This window comes from Canis aureus, chromosome 7 (genome assembly GCF_053574225.1).
Source record: "Canis aureus isolate CA01 chromosome 7, VMU_Caureus_v.1.0, whole genome shotgun sequence".
In the NCBI taxonomy this organism is placed as follows: domain Eukaryota; kingdom Metazoa; phylum Chordata; class Mammalia; order Carnivora; family Canidae; genus Canis; species Canis aureus.
Window position 1 is genome coordinate 52,310,458 of NC_135617.1, and position 22,312 is coordinate 52,332,769.

Consider the following 22,312-nt stretch of genomic DNA (forward strand, 5'->3'; position numbering starts at 1 on the left):
TCCTTTTCATCTTCAACAAAGTTAGTCTTCACTTAATCATGCCTTCATTTTCAAAGGCCAATACATTGGCCTTTACAGACACTAGCATATTCTTTACTACAATGTAAATGGCAAAAAGAGTGTGAAGTCGTAGGATTTTTTTTTTCTTTCCAACCTTAACACTTAATTACTCTATGATGCTAAGCAGATAACCTCTCTGAGTCCTAATTTCCATATTCATAAAATAAAGGATAACAGGTACCTAGCGCAGTGCCTGGTACTTAGTAAGTGCTGATTAAATGTGTTCTTTCATTTAGGACAATGATGCTCAGCTTTGACTGTCTATTAGAATCGCCTAGGAAGTTTTTAAAAACTCTGAAGCCCAGGCTACAGATTACCAATTATATTTCTGAGCCTGGCAGCAGTATTTGTAAAAAATCCTACTACACATTCCACCTCACATGTCCCCACTATGCAGCCAAGCCTGGTATGATCAATTTTAGAGGAGGTTTATACTAACCATGTGCTTATTTTATACTTAATAAAGTGTCAAAAGCCCTGTTTTTAAAAGTATACATTTAAACTTGGATCACAGTCCTTATAGATTAATTTCCCTAATTTCTGAATCACCTATTCCTATAACCTCATCTAAAATGAAAAGTGACCCAAGCTCCTGGGTAGCTTAGTTGGTTAAGTGTCTGCCTTCAGCTCACATCATGATCCCAGGGTCCTAGGGTCAGGCCCCACATTGGGCTCCCTGCTTGGTGGGGAGCCTGCTTCTCCCTGTCCGTCTGCTACTCCCACTGCTGTGCTCTCCCTCTGAGTCAATAAATAAATAAATAAAACCTTTAACTTAAAAAACAAAATAAAATGAAGAGTGACCCATAGAATTTTCCTTATTTTGTTAAGGGGAAGTATTTGTTAAACATTCAGTTCAATAGCATGTACGGAATATTTTCCAGGAGAAATAAGCTAAACCTAAAGTCTTTACCTTCAAAAAATAATCCATAGCTACAGAAGGCACACCACAAGTAAAAAGCAATGCTTTATAAAACAAAACAAAAACTTCCTCCCCTTGGAAGCTGATGCCTTTAAGCACACACCCTGTCAAATTAATTTTCTGCTGAACATCAGCCCTCCTGCTGCTTGTAATGTTGGACCTAAGAAGAGGAATAGCAGTTGGGAACAGGAAGTTTGCATTGATGTGGGAGGTTTACTGGAAAATTCTCTTCTAAGAAAATAATTTCAGTGGTCAACATTGCTAACAAAAATACATGGGGCTGGGGTGCCTGGGTGGCTCAGTCGGTTAAGCATCTGCCTTTTGCCCAAATTATGATCCCAGGACCCTGGGAAGGAGCTGGACATCTGGGCTTCCTGCTCAGTGGGGAGTCTGCTTCTCCCTCTGCCCCTCCCCCTGCTTGTGCTCTTTCTCTCTGTGTGTCAAATAAATAAATAAAATGTTTTTTTAAAAAAAAAAAAAAGCCCATGGGGCTGACAAAAAAAAGTCAAACAAGCTTTGTACTTGATGGGATACAGTGTTTTTAATCTAAAAAAATTATGCGTTGTTCTATGTACATTCACAAATTTCTTTCTCATTTGGATGATACTCAACACATTATGGAAATGCTATTTTCTATTTTCCTTTGTTCTTCCCTCTGCATTGGTTGTTCCCAATCTGAAACAGAGATGTAATCTCAGAAAGGGGATGTGTGAAAGGGGGTTCCACCCAAGAGATGCTATCAGGGGCACCTCTTGACTTAGCCCTGCAAATGACTGCTGTGATGTTCATGTGCCACATCTCATGTTTGCTTCCTACATCTCCACCTTTCCCCCCTCATTCTCTGGATCCCCACTATCACAGTCTGTGCTTCAGGGAACATTGCCCCAAAGCTTGGCCACATCAACTAGGACTATTCTCAGAGGAATTGAAATTGGTATCTGGCCTTGGGAAAGATTTGGAACCAGGATGCCAGGATTCAGGACCTAATTTTACTCCTTACTGCCTATATGCTTTTATCAAACAAGCACATAACTTCTTTGAGACTTTCTTTCCTTGTTTATAAAATGAGGGATACTAATATTACCTACCTGGTAACAACTTTGTCAACTTCTAGGCACACCTCAGAGATATCACAGGTTCAATTCCAGACCACTGAAATAAAACAAATATTGCAATAGAATCAAATGACTTTTTTGGTTTCCCAGTGCATATAAAAGTTATATTTACACTATACTATACCCTAGTAAGTGTGTGGTATAGTCTTATGTCTAAAAAAAACAATGTACATACCTTAATTAAAAATACCTTAGGGACACTTGGATGCCTCAGTCAGTTAAGCATTCAACTGTTGATTTTGGCTGAGGTCATGATCTTAGGGTTGTGAGATCCAGCCACACATCATACTCCATGCTGGGCATGGAGCATGCTTGGGATTCTCTGTCTCCCTCTGCTCCTCCCCACCATAAACAAGTAAGTAAGTAAGTAAATAAAAATGCTTTATTGCTTCAAAATGCTAACCATCATCTGAGCTTTCAAAGAATCATAATCTTTTTGCTGGTGAAGGGTCTTGCCTCAATGTTGATGGCCGCTGACTCATCAGGGTGGTGGCTGCTGAAGGCTGGGCTGGCTGTGTCAATTTCTTAAAACAAGACAATGAAGTTTGCCTCATCAATTGACTCTTCCTTCCATGATTTCTATGTAACATGTGAGTTGTCTGATGGCATTTTACCCACAGGAGAACTTCTTTCAGAATTGGAATCTGTTTATGTCATGTTCTAAATCCCTTATTGTCATTTCAACAGTCTTTGCAGCATCTTCACCAGGAATCCATTCCATCCCAAGAAACCACTGCCTGTGCTCATCCACAAGAAGCAGCTCCTCATCCATTTCAGTTTTATCATGAGCTTGCAGCAACTCAGGCATATCTTTAGGCTGTACTTCTAATCCTAGTTCTCTTGCTATTTCCACCCCACCTGCACTTTAACTTTCTCCATGGAAGGCTTAAACGCCTCAATAATCTCCATGTGGGTTGGAATCCACTTCTTCCGACACATGTTAATATTAGTATTTTGATCTCTTCCTTGAATGTTCTTAATGACATCTAGAATCATGAATACTTTCCAGGAGGTTTTCAGTTTACGTTGCCCAGAGCCATCAGAGGAATCACTATTTATGGCAGCTATAGCCTTATGAAACATGAATTAAATAACATTTAATTTATATTTATATTATCAATTTTATCATTTAATTTATAAATTATGGAGTTTAACTAAGAAATATAAGACTTGAGAATTGAAATTACTCCTTGGACTGCAGAATGGATGCTATGTTAGCAGGCATGAGAACATTAACCTTGCTGTACATCTACATCAGAGCTCTTGAGTGATCAGGTGCATTGTTGATGAGCAGTAATATTTTGAAAAGAATCTTTTGTTCCTGAACAGTAAGTTTCAACAGTGGGCTTAAAATATTTGGTAAATCATGTTATAAACAGATGTACTATCATCTAGGCTTTGTATTCCATGTATAGAGCACAGGGAAAGTAGATTGAGTGTAATTCTTAAGGATTCCTAGGATTTTCGGAATGGTAAATGAGCACTGGCTTCAATTTAAGTCACTAGCTATGTTAGCCCCTAACAAGAGAGTGAGACTGTCCTTGAAGGCTTTGAAGCCAGGCACTGACCTCTCTGTAGCTATGAAAGTCCTAGATGGCATCTGCTTCCAGTAGAAGGCTGTTTCATCTACACTGAAAATCTGTTGCAGAAAGGAAGGAAGGAAGGGAAAGAAGGAAGGGAAGGAAAGAAAATCAGTTGTTTAGTGTAGCCACCTTCATTAATTCTCTTGGTAAGATCTTCTGGATAACTTGCTGCAGCTTCTACATTAGCACCTGTTGCTTTTATATTATGGAGATTACTTCTTTCTTTAAACCTGATGAACCAACCTCTGCTAGCTTCAGACTTTTCTTCTGCACCTTCCTTACCTCTCTCAGCCTTTGTAGAACTAAAAAGAGTTAGGACCTTGCTCTGCTTTAGGCTTTGGCTTAAGCGGATATTGTGGCTGGTTTGATCTTCTATCCAGACTACTGAAGCTGTCTTCATACTAGCAATTAGGCTGTTTCACTTTCGTACCATTCATGTGTCACTGGAGTAGCACTTCTGGTTTCCTTCAAGAACTCTTCATTTGCATTTGAAATTTGGCTAATTGCTGCAAGAGGCCTAGCCTTTGGCTTGTCTGGGTTTTTGCCATGCCTTCCTCACTAAATCATTTTTAGGTTTTATTTATTTATTTATTTTAATTTTTAAAAAAATTTTATTTATTTTATGATAGTCACAGAGAGAGAGAGAGAGAGAGAGAGAGAGGCAGAGACATAGGCAGAGGGAGAAGCAGGCTCCATGCACCGGGAGCCCGACGTGGGATTCGATCCGGGGTCTCCAGGATCACGCCCTGGGCCAAAGGCAGGTGCCAAACCGCTGCACCACCCAGGGATCCCTTTAGGTTTGATTTAAAGTGAGAGATGTGTTGCAATCCAATGTTTATAGCAGCAGTGTCCACAATAGGCAAAATATGGAAAGAGTCCAGACATTCATTGACAGATGAATGGATAAAGAAGATGTGAGATAATACACACACACACACACACACACACACACACACACACACTGGAATATTACTCAGCCATCAAAAAGAATGAAATCTTGCCATTTGCAACTATGTGGATAGAACTAGAGGGTGTTATGCTAAGCAAAAAAGTCAGAGAAAGACAAATTATTTCACTCATATGTGGAATTTAAGAAACAAAAAAGATGAACACAGGGGAAGGGAAGGAAAAATAAGAAAACAGAGAGGGAGACAAACCGTAAGAGACTCTTAACTCTAGGAAACAAACTGAAGGTCACTAGAGGGGAGGTGGGGGGGATGGGGTAACTGGGTGATGGGCCTTAAGGGGGACACATGATGCAATGAACATTGGGTGTTATATGCAACTGATGAATCACTAAATTCTACCTCTGAAACTAATAATATGCTATGTTAATTATATCAAATTTAAGTAAAATAAATTAAAAAACAAAGTGAGACATGTGTGACTCTTCCTTTTGCTTGAACACCTAGAGGCCATTGTTGGGTTATTAATCACCCTCATTTCAATATTGTGTCTGAGGGAGTAGAGAGGCCTAAGGAGAGGGAGAGAGATGAGGGAAACTGGTCAGTGGAGCAGTCAGACACCTAAATAATTATATATTAAGCTCACTGTCTTATGTGGGCATGGTTCATGCTTACCCAGAACAATTATAATAGTAACATCAAAGATCATTGATCACAGGTCACCATAACAAAAACAGTAATAATGAAAAAGTTTGAAATATTGTGAGAATTAACAGAAATATGACACAGAGACACAAGTGAGCAAATGTTGGGAAAATGGCACCTATAGACTTGGTGGATGCAGGGTTACCACAAACCTTCAGTTTGTAAAAAATGCATCCTCTGCCAAGTGCAATAAAGTGAGGTGCAATAAAACAAGTCATGCCTGTATAGGCTTATATCATGCCACAAAACTTTTTTATATGTACTCTTTTGTAATTCTCTGAACCTATTTTCTTTATCTTTTTTTTAAGTTTGGACACATTTCACCCTTAATATGAAAAACTTGTAATGGCCTACATGAACTGACCAAATTTCTTCTACAAACTTTAGCTGGCAAATTTCCTAGCACAACCCTTAGTGCAACCTTGCCCCCTCTGAATAGGTAATCCTGAATGCTCCAGAAAGGAAAGTCAGATTTCAAAACACTTCACCTTGTTCTTTTCTTTTTTTCAGCCTCAGCTTCCCAGGTAATTTATTACAGAAATCTGGCTGGGCTTCAGAGTGGAGTCTGGAGGCCTTGTAGGGGATGACAAAGGAGGAAACGGATCTTGTCTTTAAACAAAGCTGAAGGAAGGGCAGAGAGCCAGTATTTGGCTATATGAGAGGCCTCCATATGCTGGCCCTCCCTGCCCACACACTGGGGCCTATTGTTCAGAGTTTGGGAATCATCACTGCAGTCTGTACTGATTAGTGCAGAAAACAACAATAACAACAACAACAACAACAACAAAACGAAATACCACCACCACCACCACCACCACCACCACAAGAAATTGCCTTCTAGATACACTTTCCTAGAGACAAATAGAAACTGCAAAAAATAAGCAATATTTCATCCTTAGTTTTTATAAAATGTTCACAATGTTCTTAGGAGATAAAAGTTAAGGATCTCTCAGCCTTGCCATCCCTGCCCACGTTGATCCACCCATCCTCACCTCACCTAAAAAATAGTTCAAGTGGGACTTGTGTAAATCACTTGTGTAAATCACTCAAGTGTCCAGATACCAGAGTGTACCTAACTATGAAATACGAAGGAAAACATGTTCTTCATTCTTGTCTTCTGTTCAGGGAAGGTAGTAATATTTACTGAGCTCCTGGTGTATGTCAAGGCATTTTCACAGACAATATTTAATTTCCATTATGAAACTTTGAGATAGGGATTGTCATGCCTATTGATGTGGAAATTGAGAATCAGAATGATTTAGAAATGTATTCAAGATCATATAGCAAATAATTGGTAAGAACAGCATCATAACCTCAACCTACCTCCTTTCTTCCATTGATTCCTCTTCTAAAATATGAGTGGGGAGTAGTATAGCAGAAACTATGACTGTAGTTCCTGAGCTGGTGAAATGGAAAAAATATTGAGCTTATTTTGTTTGTTTGTTTGTTTGTTTGTTTATTTTAGAGACAGAGCACGAGCTGGAGGGGCAGACAAAGAGAGAATCTCAAGAGTGCAGAGTCTGATGTGGGGCTTGATCTCAAGACCCTGAGATCATGACCAGAGCCAAAATCAAGAGTTAGACACTTAACTGACTACCCTACCCAAGTGCCCCTGAGCTTATTTTAAAATCAATCAGTTCTGGTTGTTTCCTTCTAAGAAGCAACATTAACTGATAAAAAGCCTTTAAAAATGAAGCTGGCTGGTATTTGAAAATGACCACATTTTTTTAAGTAGGTGTCAGTGGATCAAATTTTGACTTTCTTTTTAAAAATTAAAATTTTTTTTTCTTTTTTAAAAATTTTTATTTATGAGAGAGAGAGAGAGAGAGAGAGGCAGAGACACAGGAAGAAGGAGAAACAGGCTCCATACAGGGAGCCCAAGGCAGGACTTGATCCTGGGACTCCAGGATCACACCCTGAGCTGAAGGCAAACGCTCAGCCAATGAACTATCCAGGTGTCCCTCAAATTTTGACTTTCTGTTGAAATCCCTGGGAAATAGAAAATACTACCATTTCTCAAACCATGAAATCTGTCAAAGAAACAAACAAGCAATCAAAAAACTCCCTGCCTTTCTTTAGAAAGTAAACACAATCGTTCTTGGCTCACGAACCTATGGGAATCCATTGAATTATGTGTCGTAAGCAATTTTTTTGCCAGTAAGTGAAGTTAGCAAATGATTACTCAAATACGATAGAGGGATCCTTATAGTGTATTTTCTACTTTTCTTGTGTGTTTGAAAATCTACATTAACAAAAAGATTTGTTTTAATTTTTCCCATTTTATTGAAATATAATTTATATACAGTGAAATGACAGCTCTTAAGTATAGATTGATGAGCTTCAGCAGTTGCATACATGTGTGTCAACCACACCCTATAACAATACAGAATACTGCCTGACCCCCAAAATATCCCTTAAGCCCCATCCCAGTTAATCCCTGCCTGCCCCCTCCTCCGCAGACAACCATTGTGCTGATTTCTTTTGCCATAGATTGACATTGCCTATTTCAGAAATTCATACAAATGGAATCATGCAGTACGTATCCTTTTGTCTCTGTCTTCTTTTACTCAGTGTAATGATACTGGGGTGCAACCAGCTATCAGAAGGTTTTTGTGTTTTGTTTTTTATTGCTGTAAAGTATTCCATTTTATGGACATACTGATTTTATTTATTCATTCTCTTGCTGATGGACATTTGGGTTGTTTCTAGTTTCTTTTTTGTTTTTTTTGTTTTTTTTTTTTTTGTTTCTAGTTTCTAGTTGTTGAGACTGAGGCTGGGAAAAGAGAAAACAAAGTAAAATATTTTGAAATCTTATTTTCTTCCTGGAGTATTCAGGGCTAAGAATAAAACTACTATGAAATCCATGCACAAGACTTTTCTGTGTCCAGTATTTCTGTTTCTTCTAGAAGTGTATTTGCTGAGTCATAGGTAGGTGTATGTATAACTTACGAGAAACTGCCAACTGATTTTCAAAGTGGCTATACCATTTTACATTCTCACTAGTAATATATGAGTGTTCTGTTGCTCTACATTCTTGCCAATGTTTGGTGCTATCAGTTGTGGTATCTCATTGTAGCTTTCACTTACATTTCCTTGATGACTAAGGATGTTGACCAATTTATTCATATATTTATTGGTATATCTTCCTTTGTGAAGTGACTGTTCCAGTCTTTTGCCCACTTTAACTGATTTTTACCTTAAAAGATGTGTAATCTCAACACTCAGATATAACCATCATTAATATTTTGGATTTTTTCTATGCATTTACTTATTTACATAAGTATACTCTTTATAAAAAATGGGTTCATATTTATAAACGGTTCCATGACTTGTTTTTTTCATTTAGCAATTGGTCATGAATATCTTTCCCTATCAGTAAATATGCTTTTATGCTACCATTTTTTAAAAAATGAATGTTATTTACAGCTTTATGCACAATAGCCCAAACATGAAACAACCTTTCACTTGGTAAGTGCATAAACAAAATATGGTGTCTATGTGATGGAATACAACTCAGCAATAAAAAGGAATGGACTATAGATAAATGCAAAACCATTATGAAAGAAACCAGACATAAAAGTGTAAATAATATGAACTATAGTGAGAATTCAAATACAGTGACTAAAAAAACTCGGGGTTGAGAGATGGACTGCCAAGAGGCAAGATGAAACTTGAGAGTGGCGAAAATATTCTCTGTATTGATTGTAGCTGTAGTTTCGCTGGCATATGGATGCTTCAGAACTCACCAAATTGTACATTGTAAAAGGAAGCCTATTGCAGGCAAATTATAGATCAGTAAAATTGATTTCAACAAGAAGCATTGTTGAGGAGATGCATTATAGGATACAGGCTAGGCACTGAAGGAAGTGGGCAAGCATGACCAACACAATTAAAGAGAAGAATTAAGTAGTAAGAGGCATGAAAGGATAGGAAGTTGAGAGAAGAAAGTATATAGCAGAATTTAGGTTGCAGAAAAAAATAGTTTTAAGTCAAATTAGGGCTCTTAAATAAACTTCATTAAAGTAGTTTAAGCTGAAAGGGCAATTCATTGCCTCCTAGGGTATCAAAAAATGAGTAACTGGAATCAGAGACTCAGTTAAAGCCGGGACTTAATCTTTAGCTCCATGATCTCTGACACCACCTTACTGGGAGGGTAGGGGAGAGGTTTGGGGTACCTCATTATAAGCTCTTGAGGATGGAGGTTTAGACTCCCTACCTGGACTTGTTGGTGCGGATGGGGGTGGAGTTCCATTTTATCCGGAGTATTTGGCAGGAATAGAGTTGTTATTGTCTTCCTAGCCTGTCCCATTTTGGTCCTTTGACTAGAGCCAGCAGGTTTTTCTGCAGGGTGGAGGGTGCACACATGCACCTTTTTATTGCTGAGTAGTAATGAACATTGATTGAAAGAAAATGGTGGCATAGAAACATATTTATTGATAGGGAAAGATGTTCATGACCAATTGCATTTTCAGGTTGTTGATTTCTCTACCATCTAGTCTGGGATATATGAGACAAAAAGAAAACCTATGAACTCACCATCTTGTTCTTCAGTTTCTGATGTCTATCGCTGGTCTGCCTTCTCTCCACATTTCAGCCCTTTTACCTTGTTTTATGTAGAATGCCCAGAGTTTTTAGGTCTACTTAGCAGAAGGAGTAAGGGAAAAAATTGTTTCTACTCTATCTTTCTGGAAGCAGAAGTCTTCTTGACTGCTTTTTAAAAATTGACTACTTCTTAAAAATCTTTTAATTACTGAATCATAGGAGTTGTTCATACATTTTAGATACAGGTCCTTTGTCAGATATGTTGTGAATATTTTCTTCCTTTAGCTTGCTTATTCAATGTCCTAACAAAGACTTTTGATGAACAGAAGTTTAAAATTTTTATTAAGTCCATTTTATCAGTTTGTTTCCTTTAAGATTAGTTTTTGTGGGTCCTTGACAAAGAAATATTTACTGATCTCTAAGTTGCAAAAATAACCTCCATATGTTTTTCTAGAAACTTTATGATTTCAGATTTTACGTTAAGAGCTATAATCCATCTCAAATTAATTTTAGTGTTTGGCGTGAGTATGAATTGCAATTGATTTTTTTTTTCTGCATACATAGGCAATTGTTTCAGCACCATTTGATAAAAGTATTTTTTTCCCCATTTTGCTTCTTTGGTACCTTGGTGAGAAATCAATATATATAGGTCTACTTTTGTACTATAATCTAATCCAGTCATCTGTCTTTATGCCAATATCACATTGTCTGGATTACCATAGCATTACAGAAATCTTGACATCAGATATTATACAACCTCCAACTTTTTTTTTTCTTTTCAGAATTTCTTTATCTCTGTTAGGCTTTTCATATTTCTATAAAAATTTCATAGTCCATTTGTCAATTTTTGCAAAAAAGTTTAGGATTCTGATTGGGTTTGTGTTGAATCTCTAGATCAACTCTTAGAGAATTGATGTCTTAACAAGAAATAGTATGTCTTTCTGTTTGTCACCTTTGATTTTCTTAGCAATATTTTAGTTTTCAGGATATCTTCCATATATTCTATTATGTGCATACCTAACCTTTTGGGCTTTTAATGTTATTGTAAGTGGTATTATTCTAAGTTTACTTTTTCAAATGTTTATTTGCTAATATATAGAAATACAACTGAGTTTTGTATCTTGGCCTTCTATTCCGAAATCATCCTAAGTTCACCTAATAGCACTAGTAGCTTTTGTTGAATTGCTTAAGATTTTCTATGTACACAATCATATCATTTGTAAATAAGGGCAGTGTTGCTCATTCCTTTGCAGTTTAATGCATTTTATTTCTTTTTCTTATCTTATTACCGTGTTGAAAATCTCCAGTAAAAGTATTTCAGACCTCTACCAGGAGTGGTGAGAGTAGACATATTTGCCTTGATCTTCATCTTAGGGGGAAAATATTTTAATTTTTCCCCATTAAGTATGTTGCTACCTGTAGATTTTTCAATAGATATCCTTTATCAGGTTGAGGGAGTTTCCTTTTATCCTGTATTGAATTTTGTTGAATGCTTTTCTTGCATCTATAAAGATGATTATATGTTTTTCCTTCTTTATTCTTTAAATTGCATCAATTTGTATTCAAATATTAGACTAACATTTCATCCTGGAATAAGTCTCATTCAATCATGATAATTACTCTTTTACTATGTCGTTGGGCTCAATTTGCTAAAATTTTGTTAAGGACTTTTATATCAATGACAGTATTGGTCAGTAGTTTTCCTTTTTGTAATGTCTTTTTTAGCTTTAATATCAGGGTAACTCTAGTCTCATAAAACAGGTTTGTAAGTGTTCCCCCTCTTCTATTTTCTAAAAGGAGTTATATAGGATTGATAAGGTTTCTTCCTTTAAAATGTTTGAGATAATTCATCAGTGAAGTCTTTTTTTGTGTCCATGTAACTTGTCTTGTTTTCTTTCTTTCAGAAATTATAGTCCTCCATGACTATTATCCAGTATATGAAAACAGCTATTTTATATATTTTATTTAGTTTGAGGGGGTGGGAGGGTTTATAGTGGGAGGGCTTTGTGGTATCAATTACTTCATCATGGCTAGAACAGAATATCTAGTAAAAAGTTTGTTTTAATTGATGCTATTATTAAGATAATTCTAAATTCAATAGTTTCAATATTACCCCAATACTGAACCTACCTCATTAGGTTGTATTTTCACATTTCTGTTGAATTGGGCCCAATATTAAGTATTAATATAATTAGGATAATTCAATATTAGCAGAGACACAGTACACGGAACAACAGACTTGTACTCATCACCTAGAGTCAATAATTAACATTATTTTTGCTCATTTCAATTCTGATATGCTTTCTTGTATGAGATTAAAAATAGTAAAGTTACAGGTAGAGTTATTTTTCATTAATATGTTCCATGGGTTTTACATTTCATCCATTATGCTTAATAATAGATTAAAAGTTTGAAACCCATTATTTAGAAATGTTTCAGAAAGATTATTGCTTAAATGTGGAAAACTTTTCTAATAAAATAAATGTAAATGTGTATATGATTCTGGTATCTTAGCAGAAATGAGGTGTTTCCCAGTAGAATATACAAGAACTTTGCCATTATATCTGCATTTTCTGCATGGCTTTGTCCCTGCTGATTCTCATCATGGGATTAGACTAAGTGGAAAGCGGTCATTTTCCAAAATGATACATAATATCCAGGTTAATATCAGTAAAGAATCATGCTGGAAACCTAAGCCTTTGCTTATCAGGCCTGCTCCAGCCTAAATATACTTTCTTAGACAATCAAATTACTTCAACTTCCTTTTGGAAATTAAGCGGGAATAGTAAACGAATGATAAAGCAAAATTAAAAACCACTTGGGTGGTTGTGGTTCTAGCCTTCACTTAGGGTAGGTGAAATTGTTTAGCCTATCCTGAGTTAAAGCACCCCCACCCAACCCTTTGGACCACCCAAGATCTGAAGGCTGGATCCCACAGGGAGAAATCCTCAGAGCTAGGGATTACCATGGCTATTCCACTGTGAACTTTGAAGCAGGAGTAGATTAAAAGCAAAACACAACCCAAACCCCTCTGGCATTACAGATTGTTGTATGACATGGTAACTAAGGGTAATGTCACATCCTTTGAAATATCTTAAATGATATTACAATGCAAAGAACAGGTAAGAAAATGCTGTTTAGAATTGGGGGAAACTTTTTTTTTTTAAAGCACATTATAACGTAATGAAACATAGGGACATATGTCCCTTTGTTGATAGCACTGGTGAATAATTCTAGTCCTGGTGAATTTTAGCAATCATTACTCTAGACCTTTTCCCACCACTGTCCTCACCAAAATTAACCATTATAATAATGATGGGAGTGGGAGGCAGGTCAAAAAATCTTGTTAATCTCTGCCAATAAATTTGTAATAAAAAAGATTGATGGTTTATTTAATGCACCAGTGCTTCAAAATTAGCAGGAACCTTTAAAAATTCAAAGGCCCAGGCCTCATCCCGAGATATTAAGATATGATTGATCTGTCCCTATGGATTTACCTATTTTGGCTTTGGCACAGGTCGTGATCCCGCATCACGAGCCTGCTTCTCCCTCTGCCTATGTCTCTGCCTCTCTGTCTCTCATGAATAAATAAATAAAATCTTTAAAAAAAAATCAAGAGGGATCCCTGGGTGGCGCAGCGGTTTGGCGCCTGCCTTTGGCCCAGGGCGCGATCCTGGAGACCCGGGATCGAATCCCACGTCGGGCTCCCGGTGCATGGAGCCTGCTTCTCCCTCTGCCTGTGTCTCTGCCTCTCTCTCTCTCTCTCTCTGTGACTATCATAAAATAAATAAATAAAAATTTAAAAAAAAAATCAAGAATGGCTACTTCACTGATTGAACTACACAGACACCCCTATGTTTTGAGTTTTTGAGGAACTGCCAATGTGAGGGTTTTAATTTTCTCACTCTGTCCCCAGCAACACCTGTTATTATCTATCTTTTTGATTATAACCATCCTAGTGGTCATGAAGAAGTGATATCTTCATAGTGAAAAAAATTTTTAAATTATTTTTATATTTTAATTCTGGCATAGTTAACTTGCAGTTTTACATCAGTTTCAGATGTACGGTATAGTGATTCAACAATTTCATGTATTATTCAGTGCTCATCAAGATAACCGTATTCTTAATCTCCTTCACCTATTTCACCCATCCACCCTCCACCCCTCCCCCAGAACCATCAGTTTATTCTTTGTAGTTAACTGTTGGTTTGTTGGTTTGTTTCTTTGTTTTGTTTCTTAAATTCCACATATGAGTGAAATCATATGGTACTTGTCTTTCTCTGACTGATTTCACTCAGCATTATACTCTCTAGCACTATAGATGCTGTTGCAAATGGCAAGATTTCATTCTTTTTTTATAGCTAATGTTCCATTGTGTGTATTTACCACTTCTTTATTCATCTATTGATGGACATTTGGGCTGCTTCCATAGTTTGGCTACTCTAAATAATACTGCAATAAACATCAGTATGCACATATCTCTTCAAATTAATGTTTTCATATTATTTGGGTACATACCCAGTAGTGCAATTACTGGATCATAGAGTAATTCTATTTTTAATTTTTTGAGGAGCCTCCATACTGTCTTCCACACTGGCTATACCAGTTTGCATTTCTACGAACAACAGTGTACGAGGATTCGTTTTCTTGACAACCTTGTCAACACTTGTTGTTTCCTGAGATTTTGATTTTAGCCATTCTGACAGGTGTGAGGTAATACCTCGTTATGATTTTGATTTGCGTTTCCCTGATGATGAGCGATGTTGAATATCTTTACATACGTCTGTTGGCCATTTGTATGTCTTCTTTGGAAAAAAAATGTCTGTTCAGGTCGTCTGCCCATTTTTAAATCACATTTGTTTTATTGATGTTGAATAATATATTTTAGATACTAAAACATATTAGTATATTTATATATTACTAATATATATATTTTAGATAATAACCCTTTATCAGAGATGTCATTTGCAAATACCTTTTCCCATTCACTAAGTTGCCTTTTAGTTTTGTTGGTTGTTTCCTTCACTGTGCAGAAGCTTTTTTTTTTTTTTAAGATTTTTATTTATTTATTCATGAGAAACACGGAGTGAGAAGCAGAGACAGGCAGAGGGAGAAGCAGGTTCCATGCAGGGAGCCTGATGTGGGACTCAGTCCCAGGTCTCCAGGATCACGCCCTGGGCTGAAGGTGGTGCTAAACCGATGAGCCACCGGGGCTGCCCTGCAGACGCTTTTTATTTTGATGTAGTTCCAATTGTTTATTGTTTAATTTTGTTTATTTTTGCTTTTGTCTCCCTTGCCACAGGAGACATATCTAGAAAAATGTTGCTATGACAATGTCAGCGAAATTATTGCCTGTGCTCTCTTCTAGGATGTTTATGGTTTCTGGTCTCACATTTAGGTTCTTAATTCATTTGAGTTTATTTTTGTGTTTGGGTTAAGAAAATGGTTCAGTTTCATTCTTTGCATGTAGCTCTCCAGTTTTCCTAACACCATTTGTTGAAGGGACGGTCTTTTTCCCATTGAACATTCTTTCCTCCTTGTTGAAGATTAACTTATCATATGGGTTTCTGGGCTTTTTTATTCTGTTCTCTTGACCTAGGTGTCTCTATTAGTACCAGTACCATACAGTTTTGAATACTGTAACTTTGTTATATAACTTGAAGTCTTGAATTGTGGTTCCTCTAGTTTTATTTTTCTTTTTGAGATTGCTTTGGCCATTCAAGGTCTTTTGTGGTTCTATACAAATTTTAGGATTTTGTTCTAGTTCTGTGAAAAATGTTGTTGGTATTTTGATAGGGATTGCATTAAATCTCTAAATTGCTTTGGGTAATATAGACATTTTAACAATATTTGTTTTCCAATCCATAAGATATCTTTCCATTTGTTTGTGTTGTTAATATTACTTATCATGTTTTATAATTTTCAGCATACAGAATACAGAATAAAAGTTTTCTTTTATCCTTTTGGTTAAGTTTATTTCCTGGGTATTTTATTATTTTGTTGCAATTATAAATGGGATTATTTTCTTAATTTCTCTTTCTACTGCTTCATTATTAGTATATAGAAATGCAACAGGTTTCTGTACATTGATTTTGTTTTTTTTATTTTTTTTATTTTTTTTTAAATTTTTATTTATTTATGATAGTCACACACACAGAGAGAGAGAGAGAGAGAGAGAGGCAGAGACACAGGCAGACGGAGAAGCAGGCTCCATGCACCGGGAGCCCGACGTGGGACTCGATCCCGGGTCTCCAGGATCGCGCCCTGGGCCAAAGGCAGGCGCCAAACCGCTGCACCACCCAGGGATCCCCTGTACATTGATTTTGTATTTTGGGACTTTGATGAATTCATTTATCAGTTCTAATAGTTTTTTTGGTGGATTCTTTAGGGTTTTCTATAAATAGTATCATGTCATCTTCAAATAGTGACATTTTAATTTTTCCCTATGAATTTGGATGACTTTTTATTTCTTTTTATTGTCTGATTGCTATGGCTAGGACTTCCAATACTATATTGAATAAAAGTTGTGAGAGTGGACATCCTTGCCTTGTTCCTTACCTTAAAGGAAAAGCTCTTAGTTCTTCCTCATTGAGTATGATGTTAGCTGTGGGTTCTTCATACATGGGCTTTATTATGTTGAGGTATGTTCCTTCTAAATCTACTTTGTTGAGGGTTTTTTTCATGAATAGATGTTGAATGTTGTAAATCATATATCAGATATTACATACATCTGTTGGTGTCTAGCTATTGATATCTACTGGTACTCCAGTACCCAAAATATGTGAAGACTTTTACTGCATCTATTTGTAATGATTTATGGTTTTTATTCTTTCTTTTGTTGATGAGATATATCACCTTGATTAATCTGCAAATATTGAACCACAATTGCATCCTGGAAATAAATCCCACTTGATCATGGTGAATCATTTTCTTTAAATATATTGTTAGATTGGGTTTACTAGTATTTTGTTGAGGACTTTTGCATCTTCATCAAAGATATTGGCCTGTAGTTCTTTCTTTGTGTGTCATGTCTCTATTTGGTTTAGTATCGGGGTAATGCTAGCCTCATAGATTGAATTTGGAAGTTTTCCATCCTCTTTCATTTTGGGGGAAAAGTTTGAAAAAAATAGGTATTAACTCTTCTTTAAATGTTTGGTAGAATTCACCTGTGAAGCCATCTGGTCTTGGACTTTTGTTTGTTGGGAGTTTATTGATTATGATTCAATTTTACCACTGGTAATTGATCTGTCCAGGTTTTCTATTTCTTCCTGCTTCAGTTATGGTAGTTTATATTTCTAGGAATATCTGCCAGTTTTGATTTGCATTTCCCTTGTGACTAATAATGTTGAGCATCTTTTTATGTGTTTATTCCTCATTTGTATATATTCTTTGGAGGAATGACTATTCAAATTCTTTTAAATTGGGTTATTATTTTTCTTTTTATTATTGAGTTGTAAAAGTCTTCACATATTTTGGGTACTGGAGTACCAGTAGATATCAATAGCTAGACACCAATAGATGTATGTAATATCTGATATATGATTTACAAATATTTTTTTTCCCATTTTAGGGGTTGCTTTCTACTTCTAAACTCTTTGATGCAAAAGGTTTTTCATTTTTGTGAAGTCTAGTTTTACTTTTTTTCTTATTATATATGCTTTTGGTATCAAATCTAAGAAACCATTGCTTAATCCAAAGTCATGAAGATTTATACCTATGTTTTCTTCTATAGTTTTATAATTTTACCCCTTAACATTTATATTTTGAGGCATTGTGGGTTAATTTTTGCATATGGAATGAAGTAGCAATCCAATTTAATTCTTTTGCATTTAGATATCTAGTCATTACAATACTGTTTGTTGAAAACATTGTTCCTTTCCCACCAAATGTCTTGATACCCTTGTCAAAAACCAGTTGACCATACACACATTGATTTATTTCTAGACTCTCAATTTTTTTCATTGCTCTATACATCTATCCTTATGCCAGTAACCACACAGTCTTGATTACTGTAGTAAGCTTAAAATCAAGAAGGGCGAATCTTATAACTTTGTTTTTTGTTTTGTTTTGTTTTGTTTTGTTTGAGATTGTTTTAGCTATTCTGGGTCCCTTGCATTTCCATATGAATTTTAAGATCAGCTTGTCAAATTTCTACCAAAAAGAGAGCCTGTATTTTGATAGGAATTGCATTGAATCTATATATCAATATGAAGAGTATTGCTGTCTTAACACTATTAAGCCTTCCAATCCATTAACCTGAGATTTTTCCATTAACTTAGGTCTTCTTTAATTGCTTTCAATGATGATTTATAAAAGTTTTCAGTGTACAGTATTGCAGCACTGGTATTTTTTTACAGTTCTTCAACAAATTATAGTGTGCAGTGTTGAGAATCATTGCTTAATGTCCATGAGATTGTCCCCCAAATCACAAATCTTAGGTTAGCTGTCCATATATGGCCTTGCTAGGGACAGGGAAGTCGGGTTTACCTTGACTAAGATGTCTGATTTCTGAGAGATGTCCATTTCGTGGCATTTCACGGGAAAATCTGATAATAAAATATAATTATACCCTACAAAGAGTCCTAGAGTTTCAAAATCTTGAGAGACCTGAGAATTAATTTGTGCTGGCTCAGCGGGGTGAGAGTCTATCTGATTTTAATGTCTACTGAGAGTGAATGTACATTGAATGACCTTCATCAATAACCCATACCCGTGTTAACTAACTCTCCCCTCTGAAAATATCCTCACTCACTACCTCTGCTTTCCTATTTATAACTAGATTTTTAACCCCCTGGGCTCTCCATCCCATCTGTGCCCAAATTATGATATGTCTAAATTCTGATTATTTTAACTTAAGGCCATTTCTCAGTGGATCTAAGGAACATCTGTTCACCATTTCTAGTACAAAGCCTAGAAAGCCTTTGTTGTTTGTTTTTGTTGTTTGATTGGTTTGTTTGTTTTTTTCCTTTTGGCTTTTGATTTTTGCCCTTCTCACACACAACACCTTCAATGCTTGACAAAGTCACTGTGAGATCTAAAGGGAATGAAATGTCCTCTCATGTTAATATTACATTTTTGTGACCCTATCCATGGTTAAGTGAGGCTGCGGGTAGCTGGAGGCATTGACTTAGGGTGCCATCCTGACAAGTGGTTCTGTTATCTCTGAGGAAACTTTGGAGTAAATAACATATTGATGCACTTGTAACAGTAGTCAGTCTCTGAGTGCTCATCTTCCTCTTCCTAGCTCTAGATCACAGAGCCTCTTTGGGTCCTGATACCATCTACGCCTCTGCAATTCTAGTTCACATGCACTAGAAGATTGAGGAGCAGTATGGATTTTCTGGAATGCCAATGAAGAAATATTCTCTTCAGATGAGACTGAAATATATACCCAAGGCTCTCTTTCTCCCACTTCATCACAAATGATAAATGATGCTCACAACCATGTCACTCCTTCATGCTCTATCCACACACTAAAAAAATGTCTGGAAATATTTTATAGTAAAGATAATAAAATACTACTAAAACTGTTTTTCCTGATTTAATATTAATACATCATTTTATCCATCTAATAAATCAGTCATTTGGAATTTCAAAAATTATAACAAAACATGAGAAAACACAAGGCTAGTCTAATTTTTAAACTTTATTTAAAATGCAAGATGAGGTGCACATGGGTGGCTTAGTTGGTTAAGTGTCTGCCTTTGGCTCCAGTCATGATCCTCAGGTCCTGGAATCCGGCCTTACATTGGGCACACTACTTAGCAGGGAGCCTGTTTCCTCCTCTCTTGCTGCCCTCCCCACTGCTTGTGCTCTCTCTCTCTCTCTCTCTCAAATAAATAAATAAATAAACAAACAAACAAACAAATAAATAATAAGTAATCTTTAAAAATGCAAGACAAGTTGCCTTTTATCACATTTCTCCACAGGAATATTACCAGGGCAAGTTGGTATTTCAGTTGAAGAATAAACTTAGATAAAACTTGTTTTGTTATTTTAATGTACCATCTGTTGAATTTTTTAAAAATCAGCATTAATATCAATAACATTAATGCAAATGTTGCTTCGGTTTGGTAATAATATTTTATCATGTCATTATAATAGAAATGTTCATAGCAATAGCAATAGAAATAGAAATAGTTCATAACTATTCTAGTTTATAAAGTACTTATGTATACTTTGTCTATTCTTTGTATTCTACTATATATCTATCCATGCTTCTCATTTAAAAGAAAGTGAGAAATTTTCCCATGAGAAAATGAGAAAACAATCCATTGCAATGATTTTCAGTTTTCCTACTTATTAATACTATATCATTAATAAGGGCTGATTTGGGCCTTGGAGAAAATGAAGCAGGTTGTATAACTATCTTTTCCTCTAAAAAAGAATCACACTACCAACATCAAAGGCACAACCCATGAAAGAAATAACTGATAAGCTGAACTCCATTAAAATTAAAAATATCTGCTCTGCAAAAGACAATGTCAAGAGAATGAGGAGACAAGCCACAGACTGGGAGAAAGTATTTGCAAAAGACACATCTGATGAAGTACCGTTATTCAAAATATACAAAGACCTGAGGATCCCTGGGTGGCTCAATGGTTTAGCGCCTGCTTTTGGCTCAGGGCGTGATCCTGGAGTCCTGGAATGAGTCTTGCATCAGGCTCTCTGCATGGAGCCTGCTTCTCCCTCTGCCTGTGTCTCTGTCCCTCTCTCTCTCTGTGTCTCTCATGAATAAGTAAATAAAATCTTAAAAAAATATATACAAAAACCTCTTAAAACACAGCAGTAAGCAATCAAACAACCTGATTAAGTAATGGGCCAAAGATCTTAACAGGTACCTCACCAAAGAAGAGGTAAAGATGTCAAATAAACATATGAAAAGATACTCCACATTATATGTCATTAGGGAAATGCAAGTTAAAATGACAATGAAATGCTACTATACATCTATTAGAATGGTGAGATGCAGAACACAGATAACACCAAATTCTGGTGAATATGTGGGGCAACAGGAACCCTCATTCATTGCTGGTGGAAATGCAAAATGGTACACCTACTTTGGAAGACAGTTGGGCAGTTTCTTAGAAAACTAAACATATTCTTACCATATGACCTAGCAATCAAGCTCCTTGGTACTTACCCAAAGGAATGAAAAACTTACATCCAACAACAAACCTGCATATAGATATTTTTATTTTTATTTTTTAATTTTTTTATTGGAGATCAATTTGACAGCATAGCATAACACCCCGTGCTCATCCTGCCAAGTGCCCCCTTCAGTGCCCATCACCCAGTCACCCCAAACCCCCACCTACCTCCCTTTCCACTACCTCTTGTTCATTTCCCAGAGTTAGGAGTCTCTCATGTTTTTCACCCTCACTGATATTTTCACTCATTTTCTCTCCTTTCCCTTTATTCCCTTTCATTAAATTTTATATTCCCCAAATGAATGAGACCATACAATGTTTGTCCTTCTCCAATTGACTTATTTCACTCAGCATAATACCCTCCAGTTCCATCCACATCAAAGAAAATGGTGGGTATTTGTCGTTTCTAATGGCTGAGTAACATTCCATTGTATACATAGACCACAGCTTCTTTACCCATTCATCTTTTGTTGGAACACCGAGGCTCCTTCCACAGTTTGGCTATTGTGGACATTGCTGCTATAAACACTGGGGTGCAGGTGTTCCAGCATTTCACTGTATTTGTATCTTTGGGGTAAATCTCCAGCAGTGCAATTGCTGGGTCGTAGGGCAGGTCTATTTTTAACTCTTTGAGGAACCTCCACACAGTTTTCCAGAGTGGCTGCATCAGTTCACATTCCCACCAACAGTGCAAGAGGGTTCCCCTTTCTTCACATCCTCTCCAACATTTTTTGTTTCCTGTCTTGTTAATTTTCACCATTCTCACTCCATCTGGTATCTCATTGTGGTTTTGATTTGTATTTCCCTGATGGCCAGTGATGCGGAGCATTTTCTCATGTGCTTGTTGGCCTTGTCTGTGTCTTCCTCTGTGAGATTTCTGTTCATGTCTTTTGCTCATTTCATGATTGGATTGTTTGTTTCTTTGCTGTTGAGTTTAATAAGTTCTTTATAGATCTTGGATACTAGCCCTTTATCTGATAGGTCATTTGCAAATATCTTCTCCCATTCTTTAGGTTGTCTTTTAGTTTTGTTGACTGTTTCTTTTTTTTTTTTTAATTTTTTTTTTAACTTTTATTTATTTATGATAGTCACACAGAGAGAGAGAGAGGCAGAGACACAGGCAGAGGGAGAAGCAGGCTCCATGCACCGGGAGCCTGACGTGGGATTCGATCCCGGGTCTCCAGGATCGTGCCCCGGGCCAAAGGCAGGCGCCAAACCGCTGCGCCACCCAGGGATCCCTTGTTGACTGTTTCTTTTGCTGTGCAGAAGCTTTTTATCTTGATGAAGTCCCAATAATTCATTTTTGCTTTTGTTTCTCTTGCCTTCATAGATG

The 22,312-nt window shown here is 36.5% G+C and overlaps 1 protein-coding gene and 1 long non-coding RNA gene across 13 annotated transcripts in view; one reads left to right on the forward strand and one right to left on the reverse strand.

Annotated features, from left to right (window-relative positions):
• The window catches only part of LOC144317376 (uncharacterized), a 34,890-nt gene extending 15,529 nt beyond the window's left edge, over positions 1–19,361 (forward strand). Inside the window, exon 2 of the long non-coding RNA XR_013383356.1 lies at positions 19,074–19,361. This is a non-coding gene — a long non-coding RNA (uncharacterized LOC144317376). The remainder of the gene's footprint in view (positions 1–19,073) is intronic.
• LOC144317374 (uncharacterized) overlaps positions 1–22,312 on the reverse strand; it is an 81,417-nt gene that overhangs the window by 17,154 nt on the left and 41,951 nt on the right. For 7 of the 12 annotated variants that reach the window (XR_013383342.1, XR_013383339.1, XR_013383340.1 and 4 more), the window contains exon 3: positions 2,068–2,131. The gene's annotated coding sequence lies outside the window, so the exon portion shown is untranslated. Of the gene's footprint in view, positions 1–1,499; positions 1,655–2,067; positions 2,132–2,497; positions 2,737–22,312 lie in introns of those variants that run through there. The other 5 variants (XR_013383351.1, XR_013383349.1, XR_013383348.1 and 2 more) reach the window with 3 other exon arrangements.